Source organism: Rhipicephalus microplus, chromosome X, assembly GCF_043290135.1.
Source record: "Rhipicephalus microplus isolate Deutch F79 chromosome X, USDA_Rmic, whole genome shotgun sequence".
Lineage (NCBI taxonomy): Eukaryota > Metazoa > Arthropoda > Arachnida > Ixodida > Ixodidae > Rhipicephalus > Rhipicephalus microplus.
In genome coordinates, this window is record NC_134710.1 from 329,046,893 (window position 1) to 329,074,004 (window position 27,112).

Sequence of the window (27,112 nt, forward strand, 5' to 3'; positions counted from 1 at the left end):
TGTCCGAAATATCATGTTTATTTTCACAAAGAACACATAAAAAAAGCTTAACGTGCAACTTGCCGTGTTTATCGTAAACGCCGGCAATGCAAGAGTACAACACCCATACACAGAGATTTCGTCAACTGCATCGCGGCAGGACAGCGTGTTAAATCCGTTCCGTTGGTTTAGGATAGCACCGGCGCACGCGGCGCGCAGGCCACGTGCTTTTTGAGACATAGAGGGAGTCGCGCCTTCTGCTTCGCATTCATATGTAAACAAGAGAGGAGAATTTGCCCAGTCAATATGGCCGACTTCCTCCGTGCGGCTAGTGCGGCTTCACAACGAGTGACGTCAGGGCCTCTCCTACCTTTCCTTCCTCCGTGGTGGCTACGGACACCGAAAGCAGCTCACAGTATGATATCATGATAGCTTGTGTTCAAAAAAGAGGGCAACGATTTCATTTAGAGTACCAGGTACTCTACTACGGGAAAGCCTGAAGCCGTCCCGTATATAGGCCTCACACTTTACGAGGCCGTATCGACAAAAATGTCGTGTGTTGGTTTCTTTAGAAAGAAATGTTGAACGATTTTGAGTGCGTGGTACTCAGCTATGGGAGAGCAGTAAGCCGTCCCTGAAGTATGTGTGGGAGTTCTATTTTCCCACAAATGAGGCCTATCTGAATAAGTGCCTCTTGAACATCAGTGTACATTGACTAGAAATAATGCTCACAGACTAATGCAGCAGTCAGTGAATCATGAATCATGACCTTCTATTATGTTCTGGGTAACTGCTTTTTGTTTTGTTATTTTTCTCTCTTTGTTGAATTAAAAACTTTGATTTGTGGGCGAATAATTGTTGGTGTTATTGGGGTGCTGAGGCCTTTTATTTATTTTTGTTCTGTTTAACCGTTCTTTGTTAACTTTTTCGTTGTTCACAAAAGTTTTGGTTTGTTCACATTTCGTTGTCGTTGTAGCTTTGCGGCTTTTATGCTGTTGTAACCTCATATTTTCTTATAGTTTACTTTTTGCTCTGTCGTATGTGTTCATTGGCAGGCGGTTAAATGTAGCTGTTTCTATGGTGTTGTGGCCTTTTATTCCATAAAGGATATTCGCACTTTGTACGCTCTGTAGACGGTTTTGCGCACAAATGCCTTGCACCAATGGATGTATGGATGTATAGGTTAGATGGATTGATGTGGCTGTACCCTTTAAATCGGGTGGGGGCTGACGCTACCTAGCCGTAATACTTAGTGAACCAACAACTAGATTTATCTTTCCCTTTCCCCCTAAATAGTGAAGTTCAGGACTGGTACTTTGCAGTGAAGGATTTAATTTTTGTTCGTGCCTTGATTTTAGCCACCAACCTCCTTCTAGTTATTGCTACCCGCTTAGAGTCTATTTTGCTCTCGCTGCCCCCAAACCTCAGTGTTTTGAAAAACTCTGCACCATCATCCTGAACTATAAGGCCCTTGACAGAACATTATCAAGTGTTCGGCAGTTTCCTCCTCCTCTCCACACGCACTGCATACCGTGTCTACCCCTTCGTATTTGGCCCGATAAGTCTTGGTTCGAAATACATCCGTACTCGCCACAAACAATAAAGAACTACCCCGAGTATTATCATATATTCTTTCCTTGGCAATTTCCTGCTTAAAAGTTCGATAGATCTCTTGCGCGGATTTCTTAATGATGCCAATTCTCCACATAACGGTCTTTGTTTCCTTCACCTTCTTAACCGGTAATTTTTTTTTGCTTTGGCCCCTTGATCTTTTCCAAGTATTTACCCATCATTTTTCTGGTTCGCTTCCTCCATTTTGTGTAGACATTCTTCATGTACAAGTAGCTGAAAACCTTCCTAGCCCAACGCTCCTCCCCCATTTCTCTCAGTCACTTCTCAAATTTTATCTTGCTGCTAGCTTACCTGCCCTCAAGTGAGGTCCATCCCATATCACTTTGTACTCCCTGATTCGGTGTATTCCCGTGAGCTCCCAAAGCAAGCCTACCTATTCCACGTTACTTAATTTCTAATCTTGCTTGAACTTCTGATCTCATGCACAAGACCGCATTGCCGAACGTCAGACCAGGTGCGGATGGATGGATTGATATGGCCGTACCCTTTAGATTGGGCGGTGGCTAGCGCCACCAAGCCGTAATACTTGGTGGACCAAAAGCTAGATTAATTTTTTCCCCTTCAAATAGTGAGGTTGAGGACTCGTACTTTGCAGTGAAGAGTTAATTTTCACTCGTGCCTTGACTTTAGCCACGGACGTGTGGACCAAGCGACACCAGGTGCCACAAACATGCAAATGTTTGTTCCAAAAAGAGGCGCGAACGTAGGCCTTCCAGATTGCCTACCAGCATGCGGCGAACAATTTCAGAGTCCAAGAACCACTAGTTTTGATTTCGGCGATCTCCACTTGGGGTGCTGTTCAAACTAGGAAAAGGCTCATTGCTTCTTGTGCTGGTGGAATACTGCCAAGCCCCACCAGCCTTCGGGCAAGGGCGTCCATAGCTCCTGGTGGGCACTCTGGCCTTGGGTGGTCATAGGGATGGCTGACCCGAGCCTTTTCCCAGGTACCACGATGTTCGCCAGTCACGGCCTACAAATCAGAGTGAGGATCAATATAGCATTCTGGGCCCAACACAGCTCACTTTACCTAATGGTTAGCTGACAAAAAAAAAACAACCAAATAAGGACGAAGACACACAAACATAGTACGCATACGAGCGCTTAAGTTTGCACTGTTTCTCTGTGTTCTCGTGCTTTCTAGGATGTTTTTTTTTCCAGCTACCAATTGTGCCAACTCGCTCGAATCAAAGTTCCGCTTTCCTCAGCTTGTACAGTCAGCAGAGGCTTCTGCGGATGATCGGGGAGGAGCTGGGTGGCCTGCGAAGCGTATGGTTCACCAGCTTTGGTTCTGTACGGACCAGGTTGTCCTGCAGACTAAGTCGCAATGAGGTCATTGCGTCGCAGCCGTGATCTAGACTGTGGGAAATGGCGGCTGTGGCCACATCTGCGGACTCAGCCACGGACTCAGCTGAGCCCAGCACTTCGCCAAATAAGGTCACAAACCGCAATCGTACAATCAAAGAGAAACTCCGCGTCTACAATGAAATGCAGCCGCCACAGCGAGAGCAACACAACGCATGCATGCCTGTGCTGCCTGGCCATGCATGTGCTCACTCGATCGCCATGTGGCCTTAAAAAAAAAAGTCCGCATCTTTACGATGATGACGATGCTATGGGGGCTAGAATTACAAGATACATGTCTACGTTGAAGTGCTTCTCGTCACAACTGTTGACCGCCTGTTGTACACTTTTTTTATGTTACACACACATGTTTCGACCTGTTTTAAAGCAAGAGCGTTAAATAATTCGTTCGCAGAAATTCCGCAGTCGGCATCCGTGTCGACGTCGTTGGTTGTGAGCGAAAAATTATCATCGTTGCGTGACCGAAAAATCGAGAAAGATGCAGCAAAAATAATAAAAAAATACGGATTAAAGCGTGGATTGAGCACGAGTCATTTGCGTGGCAAGCGGATGTTCTACCCTCTGCTTGTGAATAAAGTGAAAATAACTTCATCTAACTGAAATTGCAGGAAAAGCAACTTTCTTGCTTTACAAACACACACATCATATGTAAATGCTTCAGAATGCAACATAAAACATTGCCGTAACAATGTGTGGTAAAAGCGTATACACTGCAATCGGGCGTCAGAACATACATGGAATTATCACAACGACTTTATAGTTTAAAGCCATTATCGCCGCAGTTGGCCTTTGTCAGGTAGTGGGTGCATAGCAAGGAGGATGTTGCGTAGCGCGCCTCCGACGACGTTACGAAGGGCGCCACGAGATCTCACCGCTGCTCTCACTTATGAAAGACGGCGACGCCAACACGGTCCCGAAGGCGCCACTGCTTCGAACTCCGCCGGGAAGGTCACCAGCCGTTTGGTAGCGTAGGTTTCTCAGCTCGCGACTGCTTCTGCGCGGAGCTGATAGACGAGCGGACGAGACAACGGTGAGTTAAACAAGGTTTATGTACAGCATATATACAGAGGCGTTACAAATTCGGCACAGGGGCCGACAGCTTAGAGACTCGAAGAGCCGAGCTCTCTTCTCTAACACATAGGTCTACTGCTCGCGACGCACCGCAGGGCTTTTTTTATATGCACCGGGTGGATTCTTTGAGTAACCAAATGTCCAACCAGAAGCGCCGCTGGTCGTGAGGTCAGAATCCTCCAATGAGGTCGCCGCTGGGCCGCGTCATTCTCATCGAATCTGGAGCCGCTGCGCTGCACGTGGATGCACCCAAGGACGAGTGACGTCGTCACGCATTGCGCCAGACTCGCCAGACAGGAAGGCGGCGGCTCGCTGGCTGAGGTGACTCACTGTGCGTGCGCGGCAGAAAGGCACCGTCGCTTGATGACGCCGTTGAGTTGTTCATCGCGTCAGGTGGGCTCGCGTGCTGGCCTTGACACAGATTGCCTTTTTCAGAGGCATGGACGTTCGCTGTGGACTCGCAGGTATAACAGCACCCCCGCAGCCAGACAATGCGCCGGAAAGACGAGCTGCTTCCACGTGGCTCGGATGTCAGGCGCGCTCGTTCGCCAGGTCCCTCCAGGTTCGCCTCCAGGGCCATGGGGAGAATGCAGCTCCAGACTCTATTCCGGGAACACATCCCCTTCTTGAGGACGAATCCCAGCTCCACTGGCTTGTCGCCACAACTTGTCGACCAGCTTCGCTCGTTTCTTCTGACCATCTTTGGTCTCAGCACTTGTCGATGGTTCTGCAACTTGTCAAGAACGGTTCGACAACAGACAACACACGACACAAGCAAGTGCCCTCGGTCACCCCACAGAACAACAGACACCAGAAGTGTCTATCAGAATTTCGTTCCCTCTACATCAAGAGGCACATGTGGGACACAAGACTCTTAAAATGAGAACTCAAATTTTTACACGTACAACAACGTAACGAAATAGAATACAACATAAAGTTGGCTCCTTGAGCTCACTCTGGACGAGAGCGCTCAGCTAAGCTCGTGATGAGGTCAAAATTCTGCCCCTAATCGCCAGCAAGAAACCGAAAGGTGGAGAAGGTACTAACTAAACGCACGGCTAAATGCGTCTGCATTAGCATTTAGCTTTCCTTTTTTTTTGTAGCGAACGTCAAAGTTGTGCTGTTGAAGTATCATGCTCCATCTCAGTAACCGGCCACTTTTAGGCGACGATACCTATGCGGTACCAAGAGCGGCACATACTTGCGACGTTGCACAGGGGAACAACAATACGGCTTGCTACGGATCGGCTCCTCACCAGCTAGCTGGATATCGTGTTCGATCACCGTCGTGTTTCCGGGACGGTCCGAAAACACGTCTTCAAACTCGGAAAAGATCCTTCTCAGGTCCTCCTTCTGGACTTCACTTAACCTAGGCTCTAGGTTCAACTGTTCTAAGATTACCTCTGATCCCCTTTCGATTACATCACTAGAACTCAAAATTTCTACTCCCTCTTCCTCTGAAGCATTCAACAGCAGATATACGACCACTTGACGTTGAACGTATGGTTTCATGAAGTTACTGGGGTAAATTTTGTTCGGCCGCCTTCCTAATTTCACTTCATAATTGGTATCAGCAAGCTTCATGGGTGCCTTCCACTTGTCCGCGGATTTCCCCGCTCTCTGACTAGTGCCGCATGAGCGTACAAAGTCTTCGATATCCGTCCAGCATTTCGGCCAATAAAACTCAAGGGAAACTCTAGCCTTGGTCTTTTTTTATGCCGAGTTGCCCTGCCCATGCGTTTTCATGCGCCAGTTCCAATAGTTGGCGACGATATTTTTGTGGCACCAAGAGCTGCTCATACTTGCGACCTTGCGCATTTGTGTAGTTCCGAAACAGGAGCCCTGCTTTCGCAAAAAAAAAAGAAACATTCTTTTTCTTTTTTCCCAAGTTTACGCTTTCCATTAGCGCTTTTATCGAGAGGTCTTCATGTTCCTCTCAAATGAGCGTTTCTCGATCAACCCTCGACAGCTCGCTCCAACTTTCCGCTACAGGCGAGAGCGTTGCACCCCTCTCGCTCTGACTCAATGGCGCCATGTCGTCTCCTCCTGCTACGGAAACCGCACCAATCGCTTCAGCGACGGGCTGCTCGAGTGACTGCTCACATGACTCACACAGAGAATTTCCTCTCTGAGGTTCCGTCGACTCGCCGCCAAGGTCACATCAACCAGCAGCTTTTGTACTTGGTGCTTCGCCTGATTGAACAAGATCAAGTTCCTGCGAAAGCTTCCGCGCTTGCGATCGCGTGAGCGCCATGTACGTTAAGTTGGGCAAGAACGATTTACCCTGCTCTTTGAGAAGCTGTTCTGAATTGTTAGAGAAAAGATCAGGAAAACTATCGGGAAGCGCGACAGACACAGCCGCTTCGGTGCGAAGCTTACCGAACGGGCCTTTAATGACAACCGTAGCGATTGGTAAGCAAGCACTCTGCTCCTCGGCGACTTGCCTAATCCATGCGCATTCTCTTGTAAAGTCATCTGAAGACACCAATGAAGGATGGACAACGTCCATGGTTGCCGCTGAGTCTCTAAGTGCTCGACACGTTTTCCCATTCACACTAATTTCTTGCAGATACGGCTCTAACAACCGCATGTTCTTTTCCGATTCTCGGATTGTTGCAAAAGCAAACTTTTGCTTACAGTTTATTGCGATGTGCCCTTCCTTTTTGCAGTTGTAGCAGATTAGCGGCTTCCGTGATTCAAACGCCCTGTGGTATCAGTGCGTTGTTTAGGAACCTCACTCAATTTCTCCACTTCCGTTTGCTCTTCCCCTACAGTGTCCTTCGTAAGAGACGGGTCCTTCTTGAAATTACGGTGCGGAGCGGGTTTCCGTTGATCAGGATTCTTTGAAAAGCCCTCTTTCCTTTCATCCTTTTCAACGCGCACTGCCCTGCTATGCAACTTTCGGCGAGTATAATACTTCTCAGCTAACTCTGCTGCCCTGTTTAGCTGTACTTGACCAAGTTTGTCGTGCAGCCAAAGCTTGACATCCTCCTCGATGCAGCGGTAGAATTGCTCCAATGCAATGCATTCTACCACTTTATCGCGGTCGTCATAAACACCTTCGTCCTTGAGCCATTCAATTAAATCGGCTTTAAGACGAAATGCGAAGTCAACGTGTGACTCATTCCCTTTTTTAGCATACCGGAACCTTTGCCTGAAAGCCTCGGGTGACAACTTATAACGTCTCAAGAGCACTTCCTTAACCTCGTCATAGCTCTCAAACGCTTCCCTCGATAAGTTATCGCGTCGGGCACTTCTCCGGGAAGAAGAGCTAACAGGTTCCGCGCCCAAAGAGACCACTCCAAAGCATTTCGCTCACAGACGTGTTCAAACTTGACGAGATACTTCGCCATGTCCTCGCCTACTACGAACGGTGGCAGTTGGTCCCGAATTTTATAACCGCTGACCTGAATCGTCGGATAAGCTACGCTAGGCGCCTGCGAACACTGTAGGATTGCCAATTATCTTCGTTTCAACTCGAGGCGCTCCTGTCTCCCGGCCTCCTCACGGCGTTCTCGCCTTTCAGCTTCTTCACGTTCACGAACTTCTACTTCCCGCCTTTCAGCCTCCTCGCGGCGTGCTTTGATATCCTCCCAGGCCTCATCGACTTCCTCAGCCGAACCTCCTTCATTCTTCATGATCTCAAGGATCGCTTGCTTTCGTTTCGCATGGCTTAAAGTAATGCCGAGTTCCTCACAAATTTCGATGAGTTCCTTCACTTTAAGGTTCTCCATCGTTCACACTAGCCTCTGGCTGTTTGCACCTGTTAACAATTTAATTGCCGTACCCACTATAAGTCAACTAGCAAGACGCGCAAGCAATCTTTAACACTCCCGTGTTTACCCCCACCCCATTAACTTTGGTTTCAAAGCACTTCGACTTTGCTTGAAACGATCAAAGCTCACTCTAATGCTTTACACAGCCCTTCTCAAAACAACTATAACCTGAGCTAGAGCAATCTGGTGAACTGAGGGGAAAACATCAGGCACTCACCGCATCGATGTCGCTGACGCCGGCCGATCCCGCAGCTGCCAACCACTGTTGCGTAGTCAATTCTGTAGTCACATTGGAGGCACACGCAACGAAACCGACTAAACTTACCCACCTGCACCTGATTTTCAGCCATGCTCCCTGTTCTGTCATTGTCCCGCTCTGCCTACGTGACGCAGCCCCCACCATATTCTATGGTAATGAGGGACGGGGGTGGTGGACACAATAGAGAAGCGAAGAAAACACTTCTGTTGGGTGCTCGAGCTGCCTATTCAGACACCGCGGAAGCCTCGGAAAGGGAATTGTTAACTTCCCCAAGATTGCCCGCTTCGTGGTCGTTTGAAGCAAAGACCCGAGGCAAATTTTCGCTCGGCCACAGATTTTCCGAAGACACGTGACGACAGGACTGCAGATACGTTTTGCCGGTGCTTTCGGTCTGGCATCATGTTACTCTAAGATGAAATGCTGTCTTTTTAGGCGTCGCCGTGGTCGTCAGTCTAGTGTGACCATGGGTTCTGGCGACTTCGTCGGCGGGCGACTCGTCGGCCGATGGTTTTGGTCTGCCTCGTGTCTTCGTCGGGGTCATGTCGGTGTCGTGTCTATCTCATGTAAACACGCCTTTAGAGCACATATACTGCAGGACGAGTTTGTACCCGGACTTTTTCAACCACTCTCTGCACTGATCATGAGAATGCTCCGTGTTGTGCTTGCAAAATGAGCATAGTATGTTTAACGACTGTCCTAATAAATGCAATTTGACTTTAATTTAGGATCACCAGAAGCACACTGATTATTCTGACCAATGAAGACTACTGAGCGCGTCGCCCACCTCATCATTTGAAGGATTTTATTGTTGAACTTTGTCGAGGGCATCAAAATAACACATTTCTTGCAACTGGTTGCTTTTGTGCTTGCTTCAGCGGGTGGCGAAGCCACGTATTCCGCATGTGCATTGTCTGCATAGGCACTGACGCATTTCTATACTGTTAATACACAACTATGCCTAACGTTATCCTCACATAAAAGTGAAATCTAAAATACAGTAATTCAGCATACAATCAATCCTGGTGGGTAGCCTAATCGGCCAGCAAAATGTTCCAGAAATGTCCTCTATGGGTAGCACAGTTGGTACGCAAAATGTTCTGATGGACCAACTGAATATATAGTGCCAGAAAAGCCTTGTTGAACCATTTATGACTGTTATTTCAGAAGACGCCCTGAGGTCGGACAATACGATCTTTCTTGGACTCCATTCGGACTAGTTGAGCATGTTCTCAGGACGTTCAAATGACCTCACGAGAACGTCTTAAAAACGCCTTGAAGATGAGTTTCTGTTTCCTTCTCTGGGTATCGAGAGTGGCGAAACGGCAGGTTCCGCCGCGGCCTTCCGCAGCGCGGTCGTCGACGACGTCATCACTATAAGGTAGGAGGTGAGGGCGTCCAGCGATAACATATATAGAAAATAAGCTCTGCATGAACGCTGCCTGTCTGCAGTGACTGCTGTGGGACACGTCCAACCACTGCCTACCGTGGTCTCACGATTATCGATGCTGTCACACTGCGCTACGTCTGCGGCGGTTGATTTGAAATGGGCTGCACAATATGGCCCACGCCAGGCTACTCACGACGTTGTCAATGTATACCACGTACCTGTATATAAAATACTCTCAGGCAGTTTTTTTTTCTGAACAATGAGCAATGCAACGGGTGGAAATGCGTCGTCTGCCGCTGCTGATCGAGTGGCCCGAGCAGAGGCTCAACGCCGTCGACACCAGAATGCAGAGGTGCGTGCCTCTTCTGCGCTCACTTAGGCAGTATCGTAATTGTCGGTGAATTTATTTTCACGTAGAAAACACGGACACAATTGCAGGACTGCATTCTACAGTGGTATAGCACTTGTGCAATTTGGCTCTGCAGCCTTCGCTTCATTGTCAAGGAATGTCCGCGAATGTAGCAAACATAGCATATATCGCATACATACATACATACATACATACATACATACATACATACATACATACATACATACATACATACATACATACATACATACATACATACATACATACATACATACATACATACATACATACATACATACATACATACATACATACATACATACATACATACATACATACGATTATGGTCAAGATGTCTGGTTCGCCAAGAAGTGCTTAGCGTATAAAACGGTGCCACCACGTCTTCTGAGCAGGAGAACGCACGCAGCTTGGCAGACGCACAAGACTTTGCGACTATTTTACTTTCGACACGATGGTGAATTTTAGCTAGTCCTAGCCAGTTACTAAACGAATTCCACAGCAAGCGACCACAAATAGAAAGCTCAGCTTTAGAGAGATTGCCAACTGCTCAATTAATTTCGCGTGGATTTGCACTCTGGCCAATGTAATTTGCACTCGAAGGGGTTTGAAGGGGTGAAGGCACGGGTGACGATGCTCACAGCTCGACGGAAGTACGTTGGTTCACGCCTCTCGAGTCGAAAAGACAAAGAAGCCTAGCTTAAGTGAACGACGTCTGTTTCCGGGCTGAGGGAGCGTCTAGGCCGCAACCTGCGCCGTGGCCGCAACGTACTGGCAACGCAGCCGTCCCATGCACCACTTAGCGCGTAAATATCTCACGAGCCAGAAATGTGATGTTCATTATTTACAGCCTAGATCAATAAATGGCCAGAACGCACAACAATGGCTATTCTCTCAGCCACGCGACTCGAGTACCGCCAAACCTGGACTAGCGGGACGCATCTGTTAAGCCAATTAACCGAGATGAGAGGTATGTGGAAACTGTTGAAGACAAAACAGCGTCGAGCAAGAAGCTTAGGAACATTTAAAATGCGAAACATTCATTAGCGAATTTCGGCGGCGAGTTTTACCGTATCTATCTATCTATCTATCTATCTATCTATCTATCTATCTATCTATCTATCTATCTATCTATCTATCTATCTATCTATCTATCTATCTATCTATCTATCTATCTATCTATCTATCTATCTATCTATCTATCTATCTATCTATCTATCTATCTATCTATCTATCTATCTATCTATCTATCTATCTATCTATCTATCTATCTATCTATCTATCTATCTATCTATCTATCTATCTATCTATCTAGCCGCCTACGTGTGGGCGCTCACGTGATCACCCCATTCACCATCATCATCACATCATCATCAGCCTGACTACGTCCACTGCAGCTAAGACAAAGGCCTCTCCCATGTTCCGCCAGTTAACCCGGTCCTGTGCTTGCTGCTGCCAATTTATACCCGCAAACTTCTTAATCTCATTTGCCCACCTAACTTTTTGTCTCCCCCTAACCCACTTGCCTTCTCTGGGAATCCAGTCAGTTACCCTTAATTACCAGTGGTTATCCTGCCTACGTGCTGCATGCCCAGCCCATGTCCATTTCCTCTTCTTGATTTCAACTATGATATTCTTGATCCCGGTTTGTTCCCTGATCCACTCTGCTCTCTTCTTGTCTCTTAAGGTTACATCTATCATTTTCCTTTCCATTGCTCGCTACCCCATTAACTTGGAGTAAAGCAAACTTAGTATGAGAGGGTAAGATGGTTTGAGGAATATGACTCGCTGGCTATGAGTCATGACAAGAATAATGTGTCAATCCTGTTATTACTGCTGTATTTCAACCTACAGTTACAAAATATTTTGAAGGCTCCGGTTCCTGCGGTATAGCAGCTTACCTAAGTTTTTCTAATTGTGCAATAGTGTATTGAGCTTAACGTGCCCAAACCAGGTTATGATTATCAGGCATGCCGTCATGGAGGGCTCCAGACACTTTGATTATCTAGTGTTTTTTTTTAACGTGCACCGACAAGATGCAGAGCCTCTAACATAGTTTTTATAATGCTTGTATTTCGAGTTGGTTAAATGTAACTGTGATGCTCTTAGGTGAAAGCTCGGGACAATTTGTTACAAGTAAGTGATGCAGAGTTTTAGGACAGTTTCGAAAATGGTTGTTCTACTTACCGAAAGTTTTTGAAAGAATACTCGATTATGTGCCATCGCTATTTGACTCATCATCGATTCAGTTCCAAAGTTTACTATTCGCACATCCCTACCAAAAAGCTATGGCACAAGTTGTAAACTCTGGGAGTCATTCTCGGGCTTAAATTTTCTGAGAAATTTTCTAGAAGGGAGTACATCACTTTTTTCATGTAAAAGAATCATTCCTCTGCTTTTCGTGAACTCAATAATTGTTGTTAGGCCTCTTTGTAGCGTACACTGAATGACTCGAACATTCGAACCTGTAGTACACATGCACATGTCGTCACTTTAAAGTGACTGATTCAAAGTTACAAGCAGTATGTTTCACTATTCAATCATAACACAATACAGGGTGTGTCAGCTAAAAAGCACCAAGTAATAAAAATAAAGATGAGTGCTACGAGTCTCCAGCTAATGCAGTATATTTCTTAGCTGTATGTAGCACGCCAGAATATTTTTTGATCCCCCAAGCACGGTAATTATCAAAGATTGCTAAATAAACTTTTTAAATAATGACTCTAGAGAAAGAATTTCAATACAAGACTTGTAGCTCTTATCCAGAAGTAACAAAATGTTCAAGTTACGGTAAGGTAACAACGCTGGTCAATTTTTTTTTCAGTGTTTGTTTAAGGTGCACGAAATTAACAAAAAAAAAAGCCCCGTGATTGCCGCCTAACACGCGGCGCTTTGAGTGCCCTCAAATGTAAGTTGCACAAATTAGCGAAGGCTTCTCACACACGAAGGACGCTTGAACAGGCTATCGGTGACTACGATGAACATTAAGCGATGGTTGGATGATACCATTAAACAGGGGATGGTGGGAGACGAAAGAAAGAAACGAAGACAATAACCTTGGGCGAAAAAGCGGCTGCCACGTGCATTGCGATACAAGACTGGAGGCAGCATTTGGCACACTGCAGACGTTTTTTTGGTTTTCTTTTCGAGCCAACGATAAACATGAGAGTGGGGGAGTGGGTGACATTTTGTTAAAAGGATATAAAAACTTTGACGGTAATTATTCTAGAATTTTTTTTGTCATATCTGCATCGATTACGTGCGATTGCTCTACTGGATACTTGCAAGGAATACGGCACGATTAGCTATGAGTTCAAAAGTTTATTGCTCGGGCTTCGTCTTCATTTAGAAATTCATGTTTAGTACATGTCTGTTAGAGCGCAGTGCGTATAAATAAACAGAACGAATAAAAAAGTGTTCTGTGCTCGTATAGCTACCTTTTAAATAGTAGGAAAGCTAGCTGTTGTAAAGAGTTCAGTGTAACTGTAAAGTCCAAAGCACTTTTATTAAGACGTCATGGGCAGTTACATAGCGTGCTCAAACAGCCCTCTATCAGCCCCTATACACAATCTACATCAAGTCAGCACATTTACTGTCGCGTTTCATAGCATTCTTGGAGTAATAGAGCGGCACACATCTGTGTTCTAGACTTCAGTCTTGCGGGCGTTGTCGTCACTTCGGCGTAGACGTGGTCTTTAATATATCCCCATAGCAAAAATGTGGGGATCTTGCGGGCCAATCTACAGGTCCAAACGGGCCGATAAATTTCTCGGGAAATTCCCGATCAAGTCACATTCGAGCCCGCGCGCAGCTGTGCGGAGGAGCTCCGTCTTGATATTCCCAAGCTGTGCTAGAGAGAAGTTGGAGGTGAAGTCACTCACTTAGTATTTCGTTGATGTAGCGTTCTGCGGTGAGTGTTCCATCGAAAAAGAGTGGGCCAATAATTTTGCCGCCGTAAATGTCGCACCAAACACTGAAAGACCACTGCACCTGGTGTTGCGACTGCAACAGACAGCGAGGATTTGTAGCACTCCGGTAATGATCATTCTGAACATTAACTTGGGCATTGCGCGAGAAGCGAGCTTTATCGGACCAGATTATGTTGTTCAGGGCACCGGGTGTGTGTGTGGATGAGAATTTAGCTGAAGGCAGAGAAGTCGGCCTGAGCTAGTTTGCTCTAGCCTGCTACTGTACACAGGGGATAAGAGAAGAAGGAAGAAAAGAGGGATGAAGGATGATGATGGGGACAAGAATAGGTGGTGCGTATATGTACGGTAGCCACTTAGCATAGTACCCTACAGTCTAGTATCTTGTCTAGTGCTTTTGATAAAGTCCAAAACAGTCTTTGTAGCAGTTTTTGACACTGTTTGGTCGTTCATTGCTGACAATATGTGGCTTTCACTCAATGGCGGTCGTCCGATGCTTGCCAACGTTGCAGTTAGCATTTTTCTTTGCGGCACGTATAATGCGCAGTCAAAAATATGTGAGCTAAAGTTTCGCGAACTTGGCAGCGCCCACAATTCGGGCTGTCCGCACGGCCGATTAGGTGGGTGTAGTGACGAGTGAAGGCGACGCCCAGGTGAATCCGGTGCAGTATATTACCATGTCTTCGGCTGATTTTAGCCGGAAGACGAAAAGTCATACCGGGGTCTGTTTCCTGCGAACGCTTGTTCCGATGATCTAGTAGCAACCAGTAAGTGGCAGCGCATTCGCGCATGAGCGTTCTCAACAATGTGTTGACGTCACTTCGCAACGGTACTTTGACGTACATAAGAGCGTTGATATACTGCCGCTCTTGCTTCGCTATCGGCTGTTTCGTTGCCAACCATGCCACAGAGTCCAGGAATCCACTGGAGTGTAATCAAGTGACCACTCCTGTGTGTTAGGTCAAATGCTTGGACGATTCCCCTCTTCTTGAGCAAGAATGAATAGCTTGAAGCGCTGATTTTGCATCGGACAGAATAGTTCATTTAGGCGGCGCTTGGTCGTTCACAAATTTTATGCCTTCCTGTATAGCAACAAGTTCTGCAGCTGTCGAAGACGACCTGTGATTCAGTTTGTGCTGTCGGGAAATACCGAGTTGAGGGATCACGAAGGCTGCAGCTGAGGCGGACGAAGTTACGGATCCATTAATGTAGATGTGCACAGAGTCGCTGTATCGGTCATCCAAATGTGCCAAGGTGAGTTGCTTGAGGGCAATATAAGAAACATGCGACTTATACAAAATTCCGCGTATGTGAAGGCACACCAGTGGTTTAGTCAATGTCCATGGAGGCACTGCAGGGATTACGGCAGGTGCAAAGCCTGAAGGGATCATGTGTCTAAGTGCATCGCGAATAGGTACAGTCCCGTCGGTCCGCTTGTACCGAAGACAACGGGTGCTGTGCATGTTGGGTCAGCAGACAAAGGTTCACTCGAAGAGGCTCACAGGACGTGTAAACCTGTATATGGTAGGTGCGGGACACCTCTATAGTGCCAGAGGTTGACGTGCACCGTGATAGGCCTAGGCATGTTCTCAGTGTTCGTGCCTGAAGGCTCTCTAAAGTACGAAGGCACGTTGCACACATGCCGGGAAGTACAGGTGAGTTGTACCGTATATAGCCCACAAACAATTCCTTGTACAACTGCAGAAGACTTTTCCCTGAAGGGCCTCATCTCAGCCTTGCTATAACAGGAAGAACATACACAAAACTGATTAGTTTGTTCCGCAGCGCAGTCACATGCTTCGACCAGTACAGGTTGTGATCGATGACGACCCCTAAATAGCGGTGGCGCTTGACCGCGGGAATAACTGCTCCGTCAGCGAAGATTGGGTACCGCGCCATTGATTTCTTCGTAAATGCCAATGCAGCACATTTTACTATTGAAAGTTCCAGGCCCTCACGACGCAAGCACTTAGATGTTACTGATGTGCCTTGTTGTAGCCTTGCTCGCAGTTGTGGTCTTGTTGTTCCAGATGCCCATATGCATATGTCGTCTGCATACGCACTGATTCTGACAACGTCGGGAAGCTCAGATTCAAGGCCAATGAGTGCAATGTTAAAAAGCATGGGGCTCAGGACGGCGCCTTGCGGAACTCCACGGCTTACGAGGTGCCTGGCCGTGTCACCGTCAGATGTCAACATAAAAATGGTACGTCCTTTGAGATAGCTCACTATCCATGCGTGTAGCCGGCCACCTACGCCGATGTCTTCAATTACATCAAGAATGGCCTCAGGATACCGGAATTACCTTCTTCCTGCATGGCCATTCAGTTGCAGAAGTCAAGACGGCTTTGCGAATCTCTATCTTCCAGCTGTTGGTGCAGGTTTCGTGTTTCATGGTATGGGTGAAGTCCTCCGCTCTGGAGTACGTGCCATACATTGCTGCTGGAAACGCCGGTCTCAGCACCCACGTCACGCACGCTTGCGTGGAGATGGGCTGCCATGTAAGCAAGAATGTCTGTTTTAAGAAACTCAGTCACACCTTTTGTGCACTAACGCTGCTGTTTGAACGTGCCTGTATCCTTGAGTGTTTCGTAATTTTGCACCGATGTCGAACAATTTACCCGAATTAATGGGTGCCATCTGCGAAATAATCTTGCCACTTCTGTCCTGTTTCCGTTCACTCGGCCGAGAGTGAGAACCATATTCACACGTTCTTCATTAGTGAAACACATTGTTCCAGACTAAACCTTTTCTTTGTCGAAGCGTGCACCCCCCCCCCCCCAAACAGAAACTGTGCTCCACATATTCCCATCGTGCTTTTGATATCCTTCCTTTATCAAAAGGTCACCCTCTCCCACACCATCATGTTTATTGTTGGCCCGAAAAGAAAAAAAAAAACGTCTGTGCTGCGCCAAATGTTGCCTCCGGTTCTGGCACCGCAATGCACGTGGCAGCCACTTTTTCGTCGAAGTTTATTGCCTTCGTTTCTTTCTTTCGCCCCCTCCCATTTATTTAATGGTACCATCCAACCATCGCTGAATGTCCGTCGTAGTCACCGATAGCCTGTTCAAGCGTCCTTCGTGTGTGAGAACCCTTCGCTAATTTGTGCAACTTACATTTGAGGGCACTCAAAGCGCCGCGCGTTAGGCGGCAATCACGTCGTATTTTTTGAATTTCGCGCACTTTAAGCAAACTTTAAAAAATTACCCAGCGTTGTTATCCGCATGGGTATCAGTTCGAGGATAATGTGATTTATTGCCTTAATTTCCGTGTCGTGTTGCACCACCACGTAATTTCGCTTAACCAACGTTGCTAATACCTTTGTCTCTCCATCGGCACTGCCGAATGACTTATATATCGATGATTTGGCCTGCCCGTGCATTTCTTGCACCATTATAACATCCGGGGTGCTGGTGTCTATAAGATGTTGTTGCAGAATGTATCGTTTTCGATTATATTCTCGACAATTGCATTGCAAAATTGTGTAGCTATTTTGTCTGTCCATGGCGGCATTACAGGCTCTCCTATACCTCAGTGGGCACCGAGGTCCTAGCGTACGGCTTGAAAGACATCTTAACCGGGCGCCCACCACATGTCTGCGATCCCCATATTGCTAACTTGGCGTCGAAATCAGCCACCATTTGCTGCACTCCTTGCGATATCGTCTTGCCTGGCGCCTCGATTTTTGCCTCAAATCTAACTTCTTGTTGTTCGAGCTTAGTTTGCAATTTGCTTTCAATATGTTGCATTTTGGCTTCCATGGTGTTTGCGAATTCCTCCTGCCCTTCTTGTGGCGTTGCCACTGCTTTGGGTTTCATTACCACGATTTCAATCGGAGCGTTGTCTGGTTTAGGTTTAATGAGGGCGAGGGCTGCTACCTCTTCGTCCATTGCTGCGCCTTTTTTCTCCGTTATAACTTGTGAGGTTTCCTCGTTGCGTGTAACCCCTCCGTTTTTCAGAAGGTCGTTTTCTTTCCTGAGTTTTCTAATCTTATTTATAAATGCAACATTGTTCTGCCTTATCTGCACCAATTCGTTCTCTAGCGCCTTAATCCTACTTTGAAGAGCAGCCTCTGCCTCCGCGCGTCCCGGAAGCTACGTCAGCCCAGCTCACCTGGGAGGGTCCCGCGGTGCCACGGATTCTCCTTCGGGATCCATGGCACAGCGGGACTTCCGTGGCACCGAGGGTGGAGGATTTGGGATCCTCCACCCTCCGGTGGTCGGGGAGACCAGGTATTGCCACTCTTTGGTCTAGACCTAAATCTGGACCTCGATCTGAACCTTGGTCTCGATCTCGACAGTCTCTTTGTATTAACTTAGAGCAGTCCTAAATGCGGACAGCACAAATTCCGCACGTTGTTTTGCAAAACCCTCGCTATAACGGGCAACCGGGCGCTAGTAATTGGAGGAGATTTCAACGCCCCGCACGGTGCATGGGGATACATGATCGGAACCCATAAAGGCAGGAACTTGTGGTTGGGCGCATAGGAGGAGGGCCTGACGCTCGTGACCGATCCATCCATTCCTACAAGAACAGGTACTAGCGTTTGCGCGGATACCACGCCAGATTTGACGTTCACCAAAAACATACTGGACACGCAGTGGACCAATACGCAACATGACTTGAGAAGCGATCATTCTATACTTGAAATAACGGCGAGGGCAGGGCCGTGGAAGGCAAAAGGCAGACAACGTAAACTTGTCGACTGGGACAAGATACGGAACATCAAAAAGGAGCCCGGCGAAATGATAGAGCCATCGTGAACTTACTTACAGCGCAACACCAGAAAAAATACAGGACAGGGAAGGAGAAAAAGAGAAAGAAAAGACGGCGCTGACTCACAACTGTTGTTTATTGAAAAAAAAAAAAACGTGGTGAAAAGTATATATATAGGTACTGGCAGCCTACATCACAACATGCGCTGAACACAACTGGCCCAACTTACCGTCTTACTAGAAATGATAGAGTATTCAAGAATGGACCGAAAAGTTAAAACGAGACGTGGAGGCAGATACGCAAACGGTGCCACCGGAGGTGCAGCTAGAATGTGATGATGATGATATGTGGGGTTTAACGTCCCAAAACCACCATATGATTATGAGAGACGCCGTAGTGGAGGGCTCCGGAAATTTCGACCACCGGGAGTTCTTTAACGTGCACCCAAATCTGAGCATACGGGCCTACAACACTTCCGCCTCCATCGGAAATGCAGCCGCCGCAGCCGGGAATCGATCCCGCGACCTGTGGTTTAGCAGCCGAGTACCTTAGCCACTAGACCACCGCCGCGGGGCGCAGCTAGAGTGTGTAGACAATAAGCTTCTCCACATGTGGGAAGCTAAGGAAGGTTTACAACGGAGGTGAAAAAACAAAACGAAAACACAACCGGACAGTTCGTAGAAGGATAGCTAAATTGAACAGGGATATAGAGCGATACGCCCAGACGCTGTGCAGACAACAGTGGGAGGAAAAATGCAATGGCATGGACAACCAGATAGAAATGGCGAAAACGTGGAACATCCTTAGACATTTGTTAAATCCGGACGGGAACAAGTTGGCAGATGCCCCGCCACGGTGGTCTAGTGGCTAAGGTACTCGGCTGCTGACCCGCAGGTCGCGGGATCAAATCCCGGCTGCGGCGGCTGCATTTCCGATGGAGGCGGAAATGTTGTAGGCCCGTGTGCTCAGATTTGGGCGCACGTTAAAGAACCCCAGGTGGTCGAAATTTCCGGAGCCCTCCACTACGGCGTCTCTCATAATCATATAGTGGTTTTGAGACGTTAAACCCCGCAAATCAATAAGTTGGCAGAAAGGCACAATACCGTATACACCGAAAACGCAAAAAAGTCGCTATTCGGAATTCTTACGATCAGAATCAGAATTCTGCGATAATCGGAAATCTGCGTCCGTAAGATGTCTAACGACATTGCACAAGCGTCCTTGCGCATGTCCTTCACGTATTCGAGGACTGCCTTTTCAATGTCAGGGAACTTGCCAGATTTGGGTCCGCGGAAAGCCCGTCGCGTGCTGTTAGTAGCCATGAGCTTGTCGCGCTGTTTTTTCCAATATCGGATCCGGATTTCGTCGACGACGAAATGTCTGCCGGCAGCGCGGTTGCCGTGCTCTAGCGCGTAGTCAAGCGCCTTCAGCTTGAACGTGGCAGTAAAGCTCGCATTTACCGCCCCATGGTGAAATGGCACTTCAAAAGACGATCACAAAGCACACACACACACACACGAAAAACGTGGTCTCAGGATAAAAAAAAAAAACATTGCTGCGGGATGAACACAGGTCGACCAACAGGCGGCCGCCGCTGTAACAGTGCGGGATGTGAAAACAAACATGGCGGCTGACGGAGCAAAGTGACCTCATTTTTTTTCTTCTTTTCGTCAGTTATAGAGGTTGTAAGTACGTCACGCGCGTCAAAACAGCTTCTTCCATTTAAATAAGAAATTTATTAATTTAAATCAGTAAGTTTACGGCATCAGCGTAGTGATGCCTGCTTACAGAACATAGAAACAATGATAGGCGCGTTCAGCTGCCACATACATAAAAACACATGACGGGCATTCAGTGAAAACTGCGGCATTTGCCCTTACTGCAATCCTAAAAAGTGTTATTAACGCATATAAATAAAGGCGATGATCATCGGCTAGACTTGGCACACGACATATCGATGCGGTAAGTTCGGGCGATCATTACGCGAGAAAAAAATCGAATTTAGACGACAAAATTTAGGGGTGTGTTCATTACGCGAGTGCAATCATTACGCGAGTAAATACGGTATTAATTGGTTAATACAAACGTATCAGGTACAAAGCAGGCTTCCCTAAGTGAAATCAAGAAAAGATGCATCTCTCAAGCGCTTCCCGTTACACACCCTTATTACACAGGGCTGGCAAATGATGATTTAGACAATGAGATCGGTGAGGCAGAAGTGAGGGTCGCCTTGCAAAAACTCAATACTAGATCAGCACTTGGACTAGATGGCATAACTAATAAAATGCTGCGCAATTTGGATGATGAGTCCATAACTAAGTTAACTGAATTCATTAACAGATCACGGAAGGCAGGACAGATTCCGCAACAATGGAAGACGGCAAAAGTCGTGTTGATACCCAAGCCAGGCAAGCGACTGCAGATTGCTGACTTGAGACCCATATCTTTTACATTTTTTTTACATTTTATTGAGGTTGTTATGACCACATTTCAAGAAATGCACAACACTGATTAGACCCATAGCCATAGGCTAGTAAGGGGCCTAATGGGAGAAAGTGTACAAGCAGAATACAATTTGTATATAAGAAAAAATCAAAACATCAAAAAACGTTGATTTTTCAACAAACGAACAAAAATACAAGAAGATACACATTGTTGCACTTTGTTCATAAATAATGAAATAATCAAGTATAGACAAAACATCAAAATATGTGTAAGGCTTAGTACATGGTCATTACAATTGATTTACATGTAGCAAATATTTTTTGAGTGCGCTCGAGAAAACCCTAGAATCTTTAATCTGAAGTGGTATGTTATTCCACACTTTAGCTCGTACGAACTGTAGTAAGCGTTCACCATACACATTTTTAGTGGGTGGAAGATTAAAATTCCGCAATGTCATGCATCTAGTGACGCGGGACGAGGAAAAAAAGATAGATACATCGAAAGGTACACTGTGTGCAATAACATTGTTGATGGTGACTGCGGTTTTATGCTGCCGTATGTAATCAAAAGGTAGAATATCCAACTTGTGAAACAAAGACACACTGGGTTCATTATATGCCGCATAATCTATAATTCTAAGTGCACGCTTTTGTAATATCTGGATAGGATCAAGGTAAGTTTTAAAGGTCCATCCCCATGAGTCTAAGCAGTATGATAGATGACTATGAACAAACTAAAAATAAAGGACTCTGAGAATATTTCTACTAAAATAATTTCTAGCAGCCAGTAGCATACTGCAGCCAGATCTAGCTTAGTACAAACAGAGTTAATTTGTTTTTTCCAGTGTAATTGGCTGTCGAACACTACACCGAGATATTTAAATTCATTTACATGCTCAAGTTGGCAGTTGTTCATTGTAAGTCGAAATGACTCACAGTTTACATTTCGGTAACGGGAGTGAAAAATGGTGTATTTGGCTTTCTTTGCATTGAGTGTTAATTTGTTCACTGCAAACCACTTAAAAATAATTTCTAGTTATTCATTAGCTCTACATTTTAGATCGGCTATGTTATCGGCGGTAACTATTAGAGCTGTGTCATCAGCGTACATTAGCAACTCGGCCGATTTGAGTATGCATGGCAGATCATTTACGTATAATGAGAATAATAGTGGCCCCAGGACTGACCCCTGAGGTACCCCCGTCTTTATGTTTAATAATGACGACGTAAGATCTTGCATGTTGACCATTTGATGACGTCCATCAATGTAGTTAAAAAGGAGGCTAAAAACTTTGCCGCGGAATCCATAGTGTTTTAATTTCATAAGCAAAATATTATGGTCGACGGTATCGAATGCCTTTTTTAAATCAATGAAGACAACTGCCACAAGAAGGTTGTTGTGTAGTGCTTTGTTAATCTTCTGTGATAACGATAACACAGCTGCTGGTGTGGAATGGTGTGATTTAAACCTATGCTGCTCCGGGCAAAAAGCATTAAATTTTTCTAAGAATAGGCGCATTCGTTTTCCAAGAATCTTTTCAGTATGGTGGGAATATTTCACATCTTGGGTGGGAAAACTCATGAAGCACGTAATTCTGGAGAGGATAACTACTTATCTAGAGGACTGGGATGCGCTCCCACTCACAATGATAGGGTTCAGGAGGAAGCTCTCAACGAAATACGCAGTTGAAACATCAGATTATAGATAATCCGGCAACAGCGACAAAGGCCATTCTAGGGTTAGACCTCAAGAAGGCCTCTGATAATTGAACACATGCAACGGTGCTAAAAAGAATGAGAGATCTAGGTCTGGGACAACGGACGTACAATTATGTGCGTAATTTCCTGACGGGAAGGAAGGCAAAGATCATGATAGGGGGCCTAGTTTCGGAGGAAATTGAGATGGGCAGTGCAGGTACGCCACAAGGCTCGGTATTATCGCTTATGTTATTTAATCTGGCCCTAATTAGACTGCCGACCAAGCTCCGAGCAATCGAAGGACTGGATCATATAATATATGCAGACGACATGGCCCTATGAGTGAGAAATGGGAGTGATGGACTAATAGAGGAAACGCTTAAAACAGCAGTCAGAATGGTCGAGCGGTATCTGGAAGGTACTGGGCTAGCCTGCTCTGCAGAAAAATCGGAGCTGTTGCTGTACAGACCTACTCGTAGAGATCGCAAACCATGCAGGCAACTGCCTGCAAGATCTTGCTCATAGAGAAGAAATACAGTTAAGAACAGCCGATGGAAAAACCATACCCATAGTCGACAGGATCAGGCTACTGGGTCTGCTCATCGAAGCCAAGGGCAACAACAGAGAAACCCTCAGATGACTGGATGCAACTGTAGTCCTAACAATGAGACTCATAAAAAGGATAGCAACTAAGCAGAGTGGCATGATGGAGGAAAACACTATAAGGTTGATACAGGCATTCGTGATAAGCAGAATAGTATACGTATAGCGCCGTACTTGAAATGGCAAGTCACGGAAAAGATCAAGTTAGACTGCCTCATTCGAAAAAATATTCAAACTAGCCATAGGGCTACCGATTAGCACAAGCACGGACAAACTGCTACAACTATAGGCCTGCACAATACCGTAGGTGAGCTCATTGAGGCGCAGCGTACGGCCCAACATGAACGTCTCTCTAAGACACGAGCAGGAAGACATATCCTAGAGCGACTAGGCATAACGTATCACACACAACACGGCGTCAAGATGGACATCCCAAGATAGACCAGGGAAGCAATGATGATACCCCCTTGCCAAAAAACATGCATCCCGAACAGAATAAGGCCAGACGAGGGACCAGAGCAAAGCAAATACAAAAAAAAAAGTTCGGCAATGATAAGGATGCAGTTTTCGTAGATGCTGCTCGATACAAGTGCAGACGGGGGTTTACGGCAGCCGTAATCGATAGCAACAAACGCTGTACGACATGCGCGACAATACGCACTACAAGTGCCGAGACAGCGGAAGAGGTAGCCATAGCGCTCACAGTAGCTCAGACAAACGCAACCGTGATAGTCTGTGACTCTCAAACGGCAGTGAGAAACTTTGCCAACGGCCGCATCTCCCCGGAGGCACTACGTATTCTACTTGAGGGTGTCGAACAAGCCCCAGAAATACATACATCTAATGGACACCTGCTCACGCCATCGCGGGGGACAGCAACAACAGGGCTGTACATGACGCAGCTCGAGGGCACACCGACCGGGCTGCCCTCTTAAGTGCCGCCCCAGCATCCTCCGGTGATGATGGCGCGGCAGACGCGTGGGAGTCGGAAGACAGAATGACCAGATACAGTGACATTACAAAACGTCGTAGATTACAGAGGGGCATATTCCCGCCTCCTCACCCAAAATAACAAAAAGACAGTCTGTCGAGTGGTGGCAGTTACAAACTAGGACGTATCCGAATCCTGCACTCTCGCACATTATAAATCCCAATATATGCAGAACGGACAGGTGCAAGTGTTGTGACTTCAGAGCCACTTTGGGGTATATGTTATGGCAATGTTGAGGGATTAGTGCCCATAACAAGTATGCGGCCTCTGTTGACAGCCTTCGTGCGCGCTGGGAAGCCGCAATGCTCAGCTCCGTCCTCGAAGATCAGATGTGGGCCGTCCAGCGGGCCGAAGAAGCCGCCAGCATTCAAGGACTCCGGGCCGTAACCTAGGTGGGGCCATTGGCCCAACCCATCAGCTCGCCAGACTCTGAATAAAGTTCTTTCCTCCTCCTCCAGTGTTGTTATCTAACACGTAACTTGAAAATTTTGTTATTTCTGGATAAGAGCTACAAGTCTTGTATTGAATTAAACAATCTTTATTAATTACCATGCTTGGTGGATCTAAAAAATATTCTGACGTGCTACATACAGCTAAGAACAATACTGCGCTAACTGAAGACGCGTAGCACTCATTTTTAATTTCTTATTGCTTGGTGCTTTTTAGATGAGACACACTGTATAGAAATGAACTGAGAATGCTACCTTCCGGAACACGTTTATTCACTTTATGATCTTTGCTTTTGCCATCGGCCGTTTCAATCAAATTTTTCCTGTCTTTTAAGAATGAACGTTTCAGTGTTCGTCCAATCATGACCAACTGAACTAAATAAGGCAGGACGTGCCCGTGACTCGTTGAGTCAAATGCCCCCATTGTGTCCAGAAACATCGCTATGGTGATTTTCACTTTTTTCGTGGTCTATCGGTGTAACACCATCTAAAATATTATCAATCGTGCACCGACGACATTGGAAGCCTGCCACATTTTCGGGGGATGTCGCTGTCACTAACAAAAAGTTTCGGGCACATGGTCAATAGAAACTTTCCAAAACATCGCTGCGCGCGTGCTGGCGAAGTTTTCAGAAGAATCAGGAATACCATAAATATACTGACTCACATAAACTAAATTCACAACAGTCACATGTTTCGTGTAGTTTTTCGTGTTTAATGGCAGCTGTTTTTAAAGTACGGGCAAACGCCCGGTGACAGTTGTGGGATCACCTTCTGTAAGGAACTGTAAGATTCAATCTTTTGTAACGCACGAACATTTTCCTGCGTTTCTCGTGCGTGAACGCTGTTTATGACGCGCGAACATTGCCTTCGTGAACGGCATTTTCATGCGCCAATTTTGCATTATTTTATTGTTATTTATAACTTCGCGACGCAGATTTTAATGTAAGAGCTAGGAGTGGCCGGAGTCACACCTTTAGGCATTAATCTCCCAATAAACACATTTAATAATAATAATAATAATAATAATAATAATAATAATAATAATAATAATAATAATAATAATAATAATAATAATAATAATAATAATAATCTTTGTGCTTTGTGTGTATCTCTTAAATATCGAAAGTATATCAATCACTTTATAACTTTATACATAACCACATATGCGGCATGGTATGAAATATTCCAGGTTTGAGAGCCGAAACCATGCAAGGTGTCTTTTATAGGCTTACTTGAGGAACGTGTCGTGTCCCCTCACCGACGTCGCACAAGGTGCAGTTCAATGTCTTGTATACAGTTCAGGCGACGAAGACCGATTACACCAAGGCAGCTGGGGATACGCGTGGTGGTGCCGGAGGCAAGAGGAGCGTTCTCGAATTATTCCCTCGGGGCAGCTTGCACTTGGGTACTGCGTTGTCGAGACGCTGTGTTTGTGATTTGATAATTGATATGTGGGCTTTAACGTGCCAAAGCCACTAAATGATTATTAGAGACGCCGTATTAGAGGTCTTCGGAAATTTCGACTACCTGGGGTTCTTTAACGTGCGCCCTAATCTGAGCACACAAGCCTACAGCATTTCCGCCTCCTTCGAAAATGCAGCCGTCGCAGCCGGGATTCGATCCCGCGAATCGCGGGTCAGCAACTGTGCTTCTGGTCGTGGACACAGACGCAGCAAGTGGTTATAAATCGGTCATTTATTAAGCAAGTGGTTCTGGAAGTAAACCTGGAAGGGAGCGCTGCCCATCAAAGTCCCAAAAAAGCCGGAAATAAATACACCTACATAGACATAGTAAAGCAATTCTTGTAAAAGTAAGCAGGACTTGTTCTTCTCAATGTGTTCAGAAACAAGAACAGAATGAGAAAAGTGGATGGCAGCAAAGTTCCGTTAAAATTTGAGGGGCTATGTAACTGCCGTTGTTGCAATGAGTATATCTTACCGCGACGGCTAAGCGTTGCAAACTTTTCTTGAAAAGTCATGCGGAGTTATAGACTTGCTGTCACGCAAAGGCATGTTTAGTCTTACAGTTTTTAGCGGTGCAGGAAACGAAGGTGGCAGCGGAAATAAAACACGCCGCATGTTTGGCGGTATGCGTTCTTCCCTCTGTCCATCCGCGCACTTCTTCTTTCGCCATCGAGTCAACTACACGGCGTCGCTCGCTTCTGTAGTTTTCCAGCGTCTGTGTTGCTCGATGATGTCGTAACACACCCCAGATTACCCGCAGAGAAACGGTAAGTGGGTCCTCGCAACGGAGGTTGCAGAGGCGCCACCGAACGAAGCAGACGAGCCGCGAAGTGGGTCGGGGCAAGGCCGTCGGCGCACTTTCAATGGCCGCCGGCGCGAGTTTTGCCGTTTTTCTTCACTCCATCTGATCGCCAGAGCTATATGCGTTGTCCCGGTCCTCCCAGCGATTTCATGTTACGCTCGAA

The 27,112-nt window shown here is 46.3% G+C and overlaps 1 long non-coding RNA gene across 1 annotated transcript; it reads right to left on the reverse strand.

Annotated features, from left to right (window-relative positions):
• On the reverse strand, positions 1-27,112 carry LOC142776272 (uncharacterized). The gene is made up of 3 exons (XR_012887411.1): positions 26,623-27,112; positions 25,917-26,092; positions 1-2,581 (listed from the first exon to the last, which is right to left on the reverse strand). It is a non-coding gene; the product is annotated as an uncharacterized LOC142776272 (long non-coding RNA).